At 32.0% G+C, this 12993-nt stretch overlaps 1 non-coding gene across 1 annotated transcript; it reads left to right on the forward strand.

The window, feature by feature from the left end:
* Nucleotides 1–499: 499 nt before the first annotated feature.
* LOC121231299 (small nucleolar RNA snoR109) lies at nucleotides 500–599 on the forward strand. Its single transcript, XR_005929361.1, has one exon. It is a non-coding gene; the product is annotated as a small nucleolar RNA snoR109 (small nucleolar RNA).
* The last annotated feature ends 12394 nt before the right edge of the window (nucleotides 600–12993 follow it).

Below are 12993 nucleotides of genomic sequence, written 5' to 3' on the forward strand. Positions count from 1 at the left end.
TTAGATAGTTGGGGTAAGTGGAAATCTAGCCACTTATATTCAATCGATAATAAATTTAAATGTTAGATGGATGCTAATGGATTTTTTAAAAACATCTATATTACCATTTTAATGGAAACAACTAAGTTAAAAGGTATTACCAATTTTGATCTATAAATTATGTCAAATTATAGTAGAAGGATTAAATACAAAATATTAACATAGAAGAGGGACAAAAAAACAAAATTAGAGGTGTTTTGTGTCAGCGTCACACTGGTCACCATTTTGAACTCCAAAAAGATGTGCGGCTGAGATCTCTCCTCCTCCTCAGTTGCCCTAGATATTTCCTCTATATAAACAGATACAGCGGCTAGGGTTTTATATTAGTATCGGCTCTTCAGTCTTTGAGCTTTCCCCTCATTTTTCGAAATGTAAGAAAATGATGATAAGGTATGGAAGCTACATGTACCAAGGGAAGGGTGTGAGTGAAATCAGTACCCTTGATCTTGACTTGCCAATGTGGCTGTAGCTATATCAAATCTAAATGGCTGAGAAGTTAACTGGCCGGTTGTCGTGATTATTCTCCGTTGACTAATCTGCTTACCGAATTTCTCACAGTTTCCTTTTTCTTTTTCATTTGCTCATCTATAGTCATTTCTTTATCAATTAAGAACAAGCACTAATTGATTTGGTTTCTTATGCATTCATCGCAAACTAAGAAGATGGAAAATATCATGGAAAATTTCATGGTATATCGCTTCTAAATTAATATATGATCTTGATTCTAGCCCAGGCTACCTGTACTGTTTCGAGTTTCAGCACTATTCTCACCATTCCTGCTCAATGATGCCTTGTAGGCATCATTGAAAAGTAAGGGAGTCAACGGCCAGTTTAACCGATTCAATAGAGAGATGTAGTAGGACTTAAATCTAATTAAATTTTAATGATTATTTAATTTTAAAAAATTACAAAATAATTATTTAATTTTTTTAAAGATTTTCATTAAATTTTATTTAAAAAAAATAAATTAATTAAAATAATAAAAATAAAATGTAACTTTCTCCTAAATTTAAGATTATGATTACTTAAAAGAGCTAGAATGAGATTATATTTTATATTAAGGAATTTTGACATTATTTGAGAATAGAAAATTATGGGACAGTTTAGGGCGTCAGAAGCTGCAATCGATAATCTCAAAAGGCAACTAATCACGTTGAGAGGCCACTTTTGTAGTGTAGCCATTGCAGGCCACCCCCATATTTCTTTCTTCCAACTGCTCAAATGAAGGCCAATTGGCAATCCATAAGTTTCCAACTTCATACTTCCACATCTCCAGTTTTCTTTTCTTCTTATCGAAATCACATCTTGGAAATAGTTCATAGATCAAATTCGAAACTTGATATCAATTAAAACAAAATTTTTATCACTACATTACGGGTATACTTAAGGGAAAATTGTTAGTTTACAGTTTGTGATTTCTTAAAAGAATCACCAACTTATTATCATTTTTTTTTAATTTCTGCTGCAAACCCACGTTACTTTCTATTACATCCAAACTGCCAGAGCTACAAATTTCTTCTTCCTTGGCATTGGCAAAGAAGCTAGATGGGTTTTTTGACTTCCATTGTTGTCTTCTTCATTGTCTTTAGTTTAACTTCTTTAATCTAATGAAACTTGACATTCAATTGTTGTCAAGCTTAGATAGGAAAGATAAATAATAATGATAATAATAATAATAATAATAAGCAGGGCAAGTAGACCTGATCATGGGTTAAACTAATGCAAAATTCTAAGCTCGAGTTTGGCTTGGCCTAAAAAAAATGGTCTAAAATTTTGTCAAAACTCGGTCCAAATAAAAATTGGTAAACCAGAGCTCAACCCGACCTGTTAGTGTTAATTTTTTATATATAAAAATAAATTTAAAAAAATAATACAACAAATATACTAAAAATATTAAAATAAATATTTTTAATAAATTGAAAATACATAAAAAAACTTAAATAATACTAAAATAATTGTAAATAACAACAAAATAATAATATAATAGCAACATAACATTAGGAAAAAAATTTAAACAAATTTGGATTAGATCAGATTAGACTTGAGCAAAAAAAATTTACATGAGGCTTCTATTTAAAAAATAAAATTTATTTTTCAAATTTATATTTTAATTTTAAGTTTTTTATTTTTTGAATAAGCCTTGAAGCTTAGACGAATCAAGTTACCATCATCGGTCTAGGGGCAAGGGATTGATGTCTATCATTGCTGACAGATTTACGGACGTGAGGATAGTAAAACCCTGTACTTAAGTTAGATGTCCAGTATTAAGTGCGATATAAATATATGCAATAGAATTTTCATTTTTCCAACTAATCTTGCATCACATTAGAACAAAAAGAAAAAAAAAATAATGAAAGATACCAAAAGACCCATCCATGGTTTGATTCCACAGATATGGAAAGTATGGTTGTCGTCTTTTTCTTTTCAACCATTGCTTTTATCTAACTTCTAATAATTGGAGAATGCATTGTCATTAAGATGCTGAAGTAGCCATCCTAAATGTCCTCTTCTCTACACTAGTTCACCATCCCTACAATTTTTTATGACCTGTTGCTAGAGACTATATTATTTGTTTTAATTAAGGGTAAACTATCTAGTTGGTAACTCTACTTTTAGGGTGTTTTCATTTTGGTCACTCAACTTTTAGGGTATTTTCGTTTTAGTCACTCAACTATTAAATCTCTATTGGCGATTAACTATATACATCATATCATGTTTACACTTTCATTTTGGTCACCAAAAAAAAGTCATTTTTTAAACTATTGATTCGGGTAAAAAAAATTAAGGATTAAAAGTGAAAAAGCATCAGAAACTAAAATATTGCGTTAAAAATCTATTCAATATTACTTTTTTATTTCATTGCTTAAAATTCTAATTTTTTTTAATATTGAAAATTTAAATTTTAAAATATAAAAATTAATTAAATAATTCGTTGAAATTATTATATCCCTTGATAATGTTAACCGATTTGTTACACTAATATTGAAATTAATTAAATTAATCTCTTTCTAAATTTTAAAATTTTATTTTATGTTTCCATATTATTCTTAATGAAATCAACTCAATAACACATATTTAATAATTTTCTGCGAAACTTATATTTCTTTTGATTATAAAATCTCAAATATTCCATACTAACTTAAAAGCAAAGAAAAATAATTACAATTAATTAAATTAATTGCTTGTTCTTCATCTGGGTAAAGAAATGATGAAAAAAAATTCTAGACTTTGTTTGACATGGAAGATAAAATTAATTAATTGTAAGGATTTTTCTTTACTTTTAGCTTAGTATGAAAGACTCGAGATCATATAATCAAAAGAAATTTGAATTTCATGTACAATTATTAAAGATGATTTATTTGGAAACATAAAATAAAATTTAAAAGGAGACTAAATTAATTAATTTAATTAATTTCAATATTATAGTAACAAATCAATTGACACTATTAAGGGATAAAAATAATCATTAACTTATTTAATTTTTTTTTATGTTTTCAAATTTAAAATTTCAATATTGAAAAAAAAAAGAAATTTTGAACTTTTGACAAGGAGGTACAATTTGACAATTTTTAAAGCATTAATTTAGTTTTCACCGCTTCTTCACTTTAATCCTTAATGTTTTTTCCCTGATCAATACTTAAAAAATGGATATTTTTTGGTTGATCAAAATAAAAATGTGAACATAAAGTGTCGTGTATAGTTAACTGTCGTAAGAGATTTAACGGTTGGGTGACTAAAATGAAAGTGCCCTAAAATTTGAGTAACCTAAAGTAGTTTACCCTTTACTTAAATAGTTCAATAATTTCAAGGCGTTCTAATTTAGTCATTAAAGTATGTGTATTGTATCAATAAGATCCTTCTATTAGCCTAGATATCAACTTAGGTGTTAAATGTCAATTCATATATGACCTAGAGCATGATTAAAACACATGATCAAATTGTAAAATATTATATGGATCTAACATGTTAAAAACCTGTGTCATTAGGGATATTCTTTTAACATGTAAAATCTAAAATTGTTGAAACAGTAGCTAGATACGTGTTTGCTATCTAACCCAAACTAATGGCGAGATTGCCTAAAAGACTTAATTGATAAGATACTAATACTCCAAGGACTCATTTAGAATGTTTTGAAGTTTGGGGACCAATTTAAGGTCTAGGTCATAGTTTAGGGATGTCTTCTAGAATTAACCCATAAAACAATGATGCCGTCCACGCTCTCGTTGCTGCCATTGAGCATTCACATTTCCAAAGTAGAGTTCACCCCCTTTTGTTCTTTATAAATCCCATTCAAATGCTAATTCCTAGCTCTCCCAACCCTGCCCAAATCCATGCTATCTGACATTTGGTGATTTTATTTCATAAGGAGGTCCAATTCCAATGGGTGCAAAAGCAAGCAAGCCCTCCAATTCAAAGCGAGATCAAGCCAAGTCATTTAGTACAACTCAAAGATCATCCTCCATCATTGAATCCATGAAGCCCGAGTGCTTAAAAAAGAGGAAGAAGAAGAAGAAGAAGCAGACAAAAGTGAGGACGTTGACTCTAGAGGATTGGTTATTAGCTTCACCTGGTCCTAAAGGGTTGAACCCAGATTATCTTAATGGAGGTGAACTTCATGTCTTCAAACACTTGTCAAGAAGGGTACATCATCATCATCATCATCATCATCGAAGTGGACCCTTTACAACAGGAGATAATAATTTGTGTTTGGAACAGGGTTCAGGGGAGGATGTTTCAGGTTCTTCATTTAGGAGAAGCCATAATGGGAAGTTGAAAAAGAAGGTTAGCTTTAAGTTGCCTGAAGAGGGTGACATTGTGCTATTTTACTCAGCAGCTGAATCATTTGAGAGTGATTATCGATCCTTTTAATGTCCGCTGCTACGTGTTGCATGTTGTTGGGCTTTGCTTTCACATCCATCTTTTCTCTTGTTTCTACTTGATGTGAATGATCTCTTTATTGCAAATTACATATGTTTTAGGTTTCTTTGAGTTAAAACACATTCTGAATGGGAGTTCTGATTTGCTTTTCTCATTTCGTTTTGCCAATATTAAAATTATTGTTTTATTCATATATATGTAAGAATATATTATACAATAAACCCTCAAGTTTTTGTTGAAATATTCATAGATGATCTTTTTATGTTTATGTCTTCGAAAATATTAGAAATTCTAATAAATATCAAATGGAATTATAGATGAATGTATATAACATTCATGGGTATACATTCATGGGAGTATAAGTTGTATTGAAGTTTTAATTTCCCTACTGGAGTGGGTTTGTCAATAGATTTGATACTATTTGTTTTTGCATTGTTCTATTGCCATCCTTGATTAAAATAACTTGAACCTTTAAGAAATAGTTTCTAAACTTCTATCTAGCTAGTCATGGGTTCTGCCCAATTAGATCTAAGCATGGTATCAATACTACACATGATTGTCCAAATTTAAGGCTTGAATAGAGATTTTAAATGTTTTTCAAATTTGTATAGGCTTGTCTATTATTTTTTTTTAATATATATATAATATCTAGTAATCTTATATACTTTTATTTTATTGAAATTTTAAATTTAAATAACTGAACATATTTTATGGTATTTGCATTTACCTTTATGGCAAGATATGAATAATTTCTATTAGCTTGTATTAAGTATGGCTAAGATAAAGTATTTATGTGTTTAAGGTTAAGGGTTGAGTAATGTCTGTAAAATAATTGAATAAGTTTTTCAAAAGAACAGCGCATCTGTATGTTAATAAAGGTATCTGTCATGATGGTTTGATAATGTTGGACATGGATATATTCGTAGTTGTGTGTGACTTAAGAACTGGACAATGTGGGTTCATTTGTGTTATAAAATGGCTAGATTGGAGTTATCTGGAATCCGTTTTGTTTGAGTTGTATAATGACTTCTTCTGAAACAATATCAAATTTGATTATTGATTATTTGAGAGTCTGGGGTTCTAGAGTAAAATGGCATGGAAATCATCTGAATGATCTACACAGTGTATTATCAGGATGGGTTATGTGGTATTCGTTTAGGGTATGATATGATTAGTAGTTTGTTGATACTCTGATATGCATAAGTATTTGCCAAACGTGTATATGTATCCGCCAATGACTAACAATTGTGAACAACCACCTTGGGCTAAATGTATGTGTGAAGAGATAATCAGTAAGTAATGGACTGCAAAGAATATGGTTATGGTGTTTTAAGCAAGTAGATAATAAGAAAATGTCTGGATAATTAAGTCAGTTTGTTAGTTGAAGGAATTGGTATGAGTAAAAGTGCAATAATTGACGTATAGCTGTAAGTTGGAGATTTTGACTGTGTAATATCCCGCCCGACAAAGCCGCAGTACTTGAGTATTGTTATTAAAAGTAAGACTTATAGAATTGGTTCTGAGTGAATATGGTACTAGATATGACTAAGTGCTCGAAGACTATAGAATGTGCCTTTGGGAGAAGCCTTTATTAAGGCGAGCTTGGTGGTCTGACGAACTCCCTTACAAGGTATACGCCACCCCAGCCGATGGATGTTAATTTTATTCCTTAAATGCTAAGCCTTTAGTTTGAAAGAAAGGTCAGCTTTATTATTATTATATTTGGAACCATTTAGTTGGCCTAAAGAGTACTAGTTAGAATGGACAATGTTTCTGAAATTGAAAAGACATGCATTTAAGATGGTAGAGAATGTTATTAGTCATGGATACCAAAGGAAGGGTAGTGGGAGGACAAACTTGCCCACTAAGTTTTCGTTTCGCGTGCACCTGTATAAAGCCAATAATGGCTTCCTGACCAAGTTTTGTGCTTTTTTTTTTGCAAACTTAATTTTTCTTATATCTAAGGTTTGAAATAGAATATTTTGAAATGAATGTATTAGTAACAAACCTTTTGGTCAAAGTATGGTAATAAATAGGTTAATAAGGGATTGTCCTTTGGCTATTGGTAAGCACATATTTTTAGTGGACTTGCTACTATTGAGTTTCCATGAGTTTGATGCTATTTTGGGATTATATTGGTTGACCAGGCATAATGCGATGGTCGGCTGTCGAACTAGAAGTGTATGCCTGACAATTGCTGAGGGAAATGAGATAAAGTTGTTTAGTAAACAGTCAGAGTTGATGAATAGAATCATTTCTGCGGTAACCACCAGGAAAATGATTATTTAAGGCACAGATGCCTATCTAGCATATATTATAGATACATCAGAATCCAAAAGTGAGATCAGTCGAGTGCCTATTGTGAGAGAGTTTTAGAATGTACTTTCCGATGAGCTTCCTAGTATGCCCCCTAAGAGGGAGATAGAGTTCTCGGTTGAATTAGAACTAGGGATAACCCCTATTTTGTGCACGCCCTATAGGATGGCGCCAGTAGAACTCAATGAGTTGAAAAAAAATAGTTATAGGATTTTTTGAGCAAGGGTTTTATTAGGCCAAGTGTGTTACCTTAGGGTGCGCCAATCTTATTCATAAAAAAGGACGGGTCTATGTGTACCCTCTGCCTCAAATTGGGGATTTTTTGGATTAGCTAAGTGGAGTTTTAGTGTTTTCCAAGATTGACCTAAGGTCAGGATACTAACAAATAAAGATTAAAGATATCAACGAACCTATGACAGCTTTGTGGTCAAGGTACGACCATTATGAGTTTCTTATAATGCCGTTTGGCTTGACTAATGCGTCAGTTGTATTCATGGACTTAATGAACAAGGTATTTCAACCTTAGATTAGTTTGTAGTGGTTCTTATTGATGACATATTGGTTTCTTCCAAAAGTGAGACTAATCATGAAAAGCATTTGAGAATTATATTGAAGACCCTATAAGAACATCAATTGTACGTAAAGTTTAGCAAATATGAATCCTGGCTAAAGGAAGTACACTTGTTGGGACATGTGATATCGGTGGATGGAATTAATGTGGACCCTGCAAAGGTAAAGGCAATGCTTGAATGGAACTCGCCCAAGAATGTTACTAAAGTCTACAAATTCCTAGGATTGGCTGGATATTGTCAAAGGTTCGTGAAGGGATTCTCAATAATAGCACCGCCTCTCAGCAAGCTACTAAAAAAAGAAAGAAAAGTTTGTTTGAAGTGATGATTGCCAGCAAAATTTTGAGAAATTGAAGGTGGTCCTAATCAAAGCTTCAGTGTTGGCACAACCTGAGACTGGAGTTGAATATATGGCTTATACGGATACATCAGTCAATGGATTGAGTTGCATGCTTATGCAAAAGGGAAGGGTAATAGCTTATGCATCGCGACAACTGAAACCCCATGAAAAGAACTATCTCACGCATGATCTGGAATTAGCTGCGGTAATACTAACACTAAAGATGTAACACCCCTAACCCGTATCCATCACCGGAATAGAGTTACGAGGCATTACCGAATAACACACATCATTCACATACATTTATACATTCATAATCAAAATTCATTCAAATCATTCACAATGTCCCTTATAAGGCTCTATGAGACCTTAAAACATGTTTAGAAGTGGTTCGGGACTAAACCGATATCATTTGCAAACTTTGAGACTTAGTAAAATTTTTAACATTAAAAGGTCACATGCTCGTATGAACAGGCCGTGTGCCTCGCACGGTCACTAGACATGCTCGTGTCATAGGCCGTGTGAAAACAGGGCATACATACTAACTTGTACCACACGGCTAGAGACACGCCCGTGTGTTATGGCCGTGGGAAAATTAGGGAGGTTACTAACTTGGCCACACAGCCAACCACACTCCCGTGTGCCAGCCCGTGTGCCACACACGGCCAATAGACATGCCCTTGTCCCTAGGCCGTGTCAAAACTGTAGGGTATACTGACTTAATTTGAAATGGTACCCCAGGGGACACATGGCCATGTAACATGACCGCGTGTCGCAATGGTTGAGACACACGCCTGTGTCTCTGCCCGTATGGACAAAAATAGACCATTTGTAAAGCCAATTTGCCACCCTTTTCTCATTCACATCTAGCCATCAAAATGGTATCATTTCAACACATATATAGGTAGCCAAAACATGCCAATTCACACACATATCATACCATTTTTCATCAACCAATTAAACTACTAAATTCCATATTTAAAACATACCAAATCAATATGCCACAATCATCAAATTCACAAAGCTCCTAAATGAATTTTCTCACTTTTCTATCAACCAAATCATGCTTCTCAAACATACCAATTCATCATCCACAAATCATACCAAAATTTACCATTCCTCAAGCATTAATACATCAACTAACAACTAACCAAATGAGCAATCACTTAGCCATATAAACAACCATGGCAAACATGCCAAAAACACATTGTAACTTATATACATCACAGATAAAATTTACAAGCCAAATCTCACAGCTAATATCATGACTCAAAATATACCAAAATGACACTAGCCTATACATGCCATATACCATATATACAAAACTCCAAAAGTACCAACAAGTAATGGATAGTGTGATGATGGTTCCCGATGATCCCCGATGTCCGAGCTAGCTTCGAAAATCTATAAAAAATGGAAAGAACACACAAAGTAAGCTTTAAAAGCTTAGTAAGCCATATACAAATAAAGATATCATATGATCCTTTGCATATCAATTCAAATATGGTGAACATAACTAATCACTCACAAGTTCACAAACCTTTCTCATTGAACACATATTCAATATCCTAATCAAATTCATCATTTACTTCACTTCTCAATACTTGTATGAATCTCATATGTACCTGAGTCACTTAGCTCATTCACATAATCTTTCTCAACTTTACTTTGCCCGTTGAACCATTTGGAATCATTAAGGATACTCGGAAGTCACATAAGCTCGAACAATGCCATATCCCAGATATGGTCTTACATGTTATTACATATCGATGCCACTGTCCCAGACAGGGTCTTACACGAAATCGATTAACGATGCCAATGTCCCAGATACAGTCTTACACGTAATCTCAATACAATGCCAATGTACCAGACATGGTCTTATATGCAATTACATCTCGATAACCTAATTTCATGACATTTGTATCATATACTATTCCTAACGTTCTTACGGGACTTTCGGATGTTGTAACTCTGTCGATTCTTGCTCCTAATTGTACTTTCAACATTCATAATAATTCAATGACAAGTACACATATATAATTCAATTTAAAGACATTTATTTGCATATGAACTTACCTCGCATTCGGAATAAACGAACTGGATCGACTATTTGTCAACTTTCGATTTTCCCCGATCAAAATCCGTTTTCTTTCGTTCTTGAACTATATACATTTAAAATTAACTCTTTTATTCATCAACACATTCAATCTACTCCACAAACACATATTTGGGCATTTTTGTCCTTTAGCCCCTAAAATTTCATATTTTTACTATTTAGTCCTTATTTCATAAATACACCAAATTCACAAAATTCAATAAGGCCCATGCTTAGCCGAATTCTCTATAGGTCCCTAGTAGCTCATTTTTATCATTTATTTCACATTTCAACCTTTCAATTTATACTTTTCTCAATTTAATCCCTAATATACATTTTTTACTCAAAATCACTTTACAAAACATGTATATCAAACACCAAGCTTTCATATTTCATCATCATCTATCACAAATCTCAAGCATTCATCAATGGCAAATCATCAACACTTTCAAAAATTAAAGCATGGGCTAGCTAGAACACGAAGCAACGGTCTTAAAAACGTAAAAATCATTAAAAACTGAGCTCAAAACACTTACCAATTAAGCTCCCAATTGACCGAACCGTAAAATGAACTTAAGGTTTTCTTCTTCCACCATATTCGACCAAATAGAGATGAAATGAAGCTTAATTTTTAACTTTGTTTTATTTAATTTAACTTTTTTACAAAATGACATATTTACCCTTAATTAAAACGTTAACAAAACATTTAATGGTTGGCCATTTATGTCAAATTCCACTAATAATGGTCTAATTTCATCATAAGGGCCTCACATTTAATAAGCCATATCAATTAAGCATTTTTAACTTATAGCATGCTATTTTTTCATTTTACGCGATTAAGCCTTTTTTTTCTCAAATTGAGCTATTAAACGATAAAATTAGCTCACGGAATTTTCACACTTACATATGCACATGTTTTAAACACCAAAAATAATATTAAAATAATTTTTTAACCTCAAATTTGTGGTCTCAAAACCACTATTCCGATTTAGATAAAACTGGGTTGTTACAAAAGATCTGGAAACACTACTTGTATGGAGAAAAATGTCGTGTCTTCTCTGACCACAAAAGTATGAAGCACTTAATGACCTAGAAAGATTTGAATCAATTCCAAATAAAGATGGTTGGTATTATTAAAGGACTATGACCTGATCATTGAGTACCATCCCGGGAAAGCCAATGTAGTGGCTGATGCTTTGAGTAAAAAACTGTGTTAGCCTTATTATCCTTCTAGATAAAGTGACCATGTCTGATAATAGAGCCTTGTTGGTGGAGTTGGTTGTAAAGCCAACTCATTTCTTTTAGATTTTGGAAGAACAAGTGAAAGATACTTAGTGCGCCTAGTTCAAGTAAAAGATAATGTCTGATAAGGCGGTAAACTTCAGCATATGTAAGGAAGGTGAGCTTAGATATAGAAACAGAATGTTTGTGCCGCTAGGGAATGAACTAAATAGTGAAGTTTTGAAAGAAGCTCACCAAGGACCATATGTGTAACAACCGTTTTTCAACAGTGTCGAAAACAGTGGTTTTGAGGCCACAAATCCGATGAGTGAGTTCGTAAATATTATTATTTAATATTTATAAGTCAAATATGGTATTAAAGTAAATGTTGAATTGGTAATTTATGCTATTTGAGGAAACAATTAAGTTCAAGTGGTATGACCTTAAAGTCAAGTGGTTTTAGAAAATGAGGTATCGGGACTTCATTTCTATAAACCAAGCCATAAGTATTTTATTAAATATTTATGGAGTGTTATTAAGGTTGTATTAAAGTTTCGTTAAGAAATTTTAATGTTTAGATAGTTAATTAATTAAAAAGGCCTAAACCGTAAAGGATGTAAAACTTGATCACTATTAAATTTGAATGATTAAATGGCTTAATGAATATAAATGGATGATTTAATATGGAAAATTAACCATAATTTGTGATAGTGGATGGCAATGTGGTTGATTATTAAGTTATTATTTGAATTTTTTATTAATTAATGTTTAAAGTATTAAAACATTAAAACAAAAGTAAAAATGGATAATATCATCTTATTTTGTTCCTTCACCGTAAAGAGAAGGAAGAAACACCATTGAACGAGCCATGGATTTTTGAAAAGCTTTCTTTCCTGGCATGGTTGTGCTATTCAGGTTTGTTTTTAGTAATTTTTTTTATGTTTTTGGGATCGTTGCAACTAGGTCCAGCTAACCTGAGAATCAATTCGTAAAATTGTTAAACTTTAATTTTTTTGTCATTGAAGATTTAAGTTTTTTATTTATTTATGGAGGATTATGAAGATTTTTTTTTAAATTTTGATTAATTTTTAAAGTAATTTTTAATGATTTAAATGTTTAGGGATTAAATTGCTAAAGTAATAATAATTCAAGGAGTTGAAGTGAAATTGTTACAAATGTAGGCTGTAATGGAAGCTATTAACATTTGGGTGGTATGGGTTTTCAATTAAATTGGTTTATTTGCATGATTAGGATATAGGGACTAAATTGAATAAAAATGAAAAGTTGAAGGTAATTTTGTAAAAATGTCAAAAAAGACTAAATTGCATAAAATAAATTAGTTTTACTGTCTGAATTAATTAATTTAATGAAATTATTAATTAAGATCAAGAACGAGTGAAAAATCGAGGAGAAGAGAAAATTACCAAATAGCCCCTATACTTAGTCATTGTTTCAATTTAGCTAGGTAAGTTCGTAGGTATAGAATTGTACATATACAAATACATAATGTTACCACTAATTTATGAATGTATATA

Source organism: Gossypium hirsutum, chromosome A06, assembly GCF_007990345.1.
Source record: "Gossypium hirsutum isolate 1008001.06 chromosome A06, Gossypium_hirsutum_v2.1, whole genome shotgun sequence".
Classification (NCBI taxonomy): domain Eukaryota; kingdom Viridiplantae; phylum Streptophyta; class Magnoliopsida; order Malvales; family Malvaceae; genus Gossypium; species Gossypium hirsutum.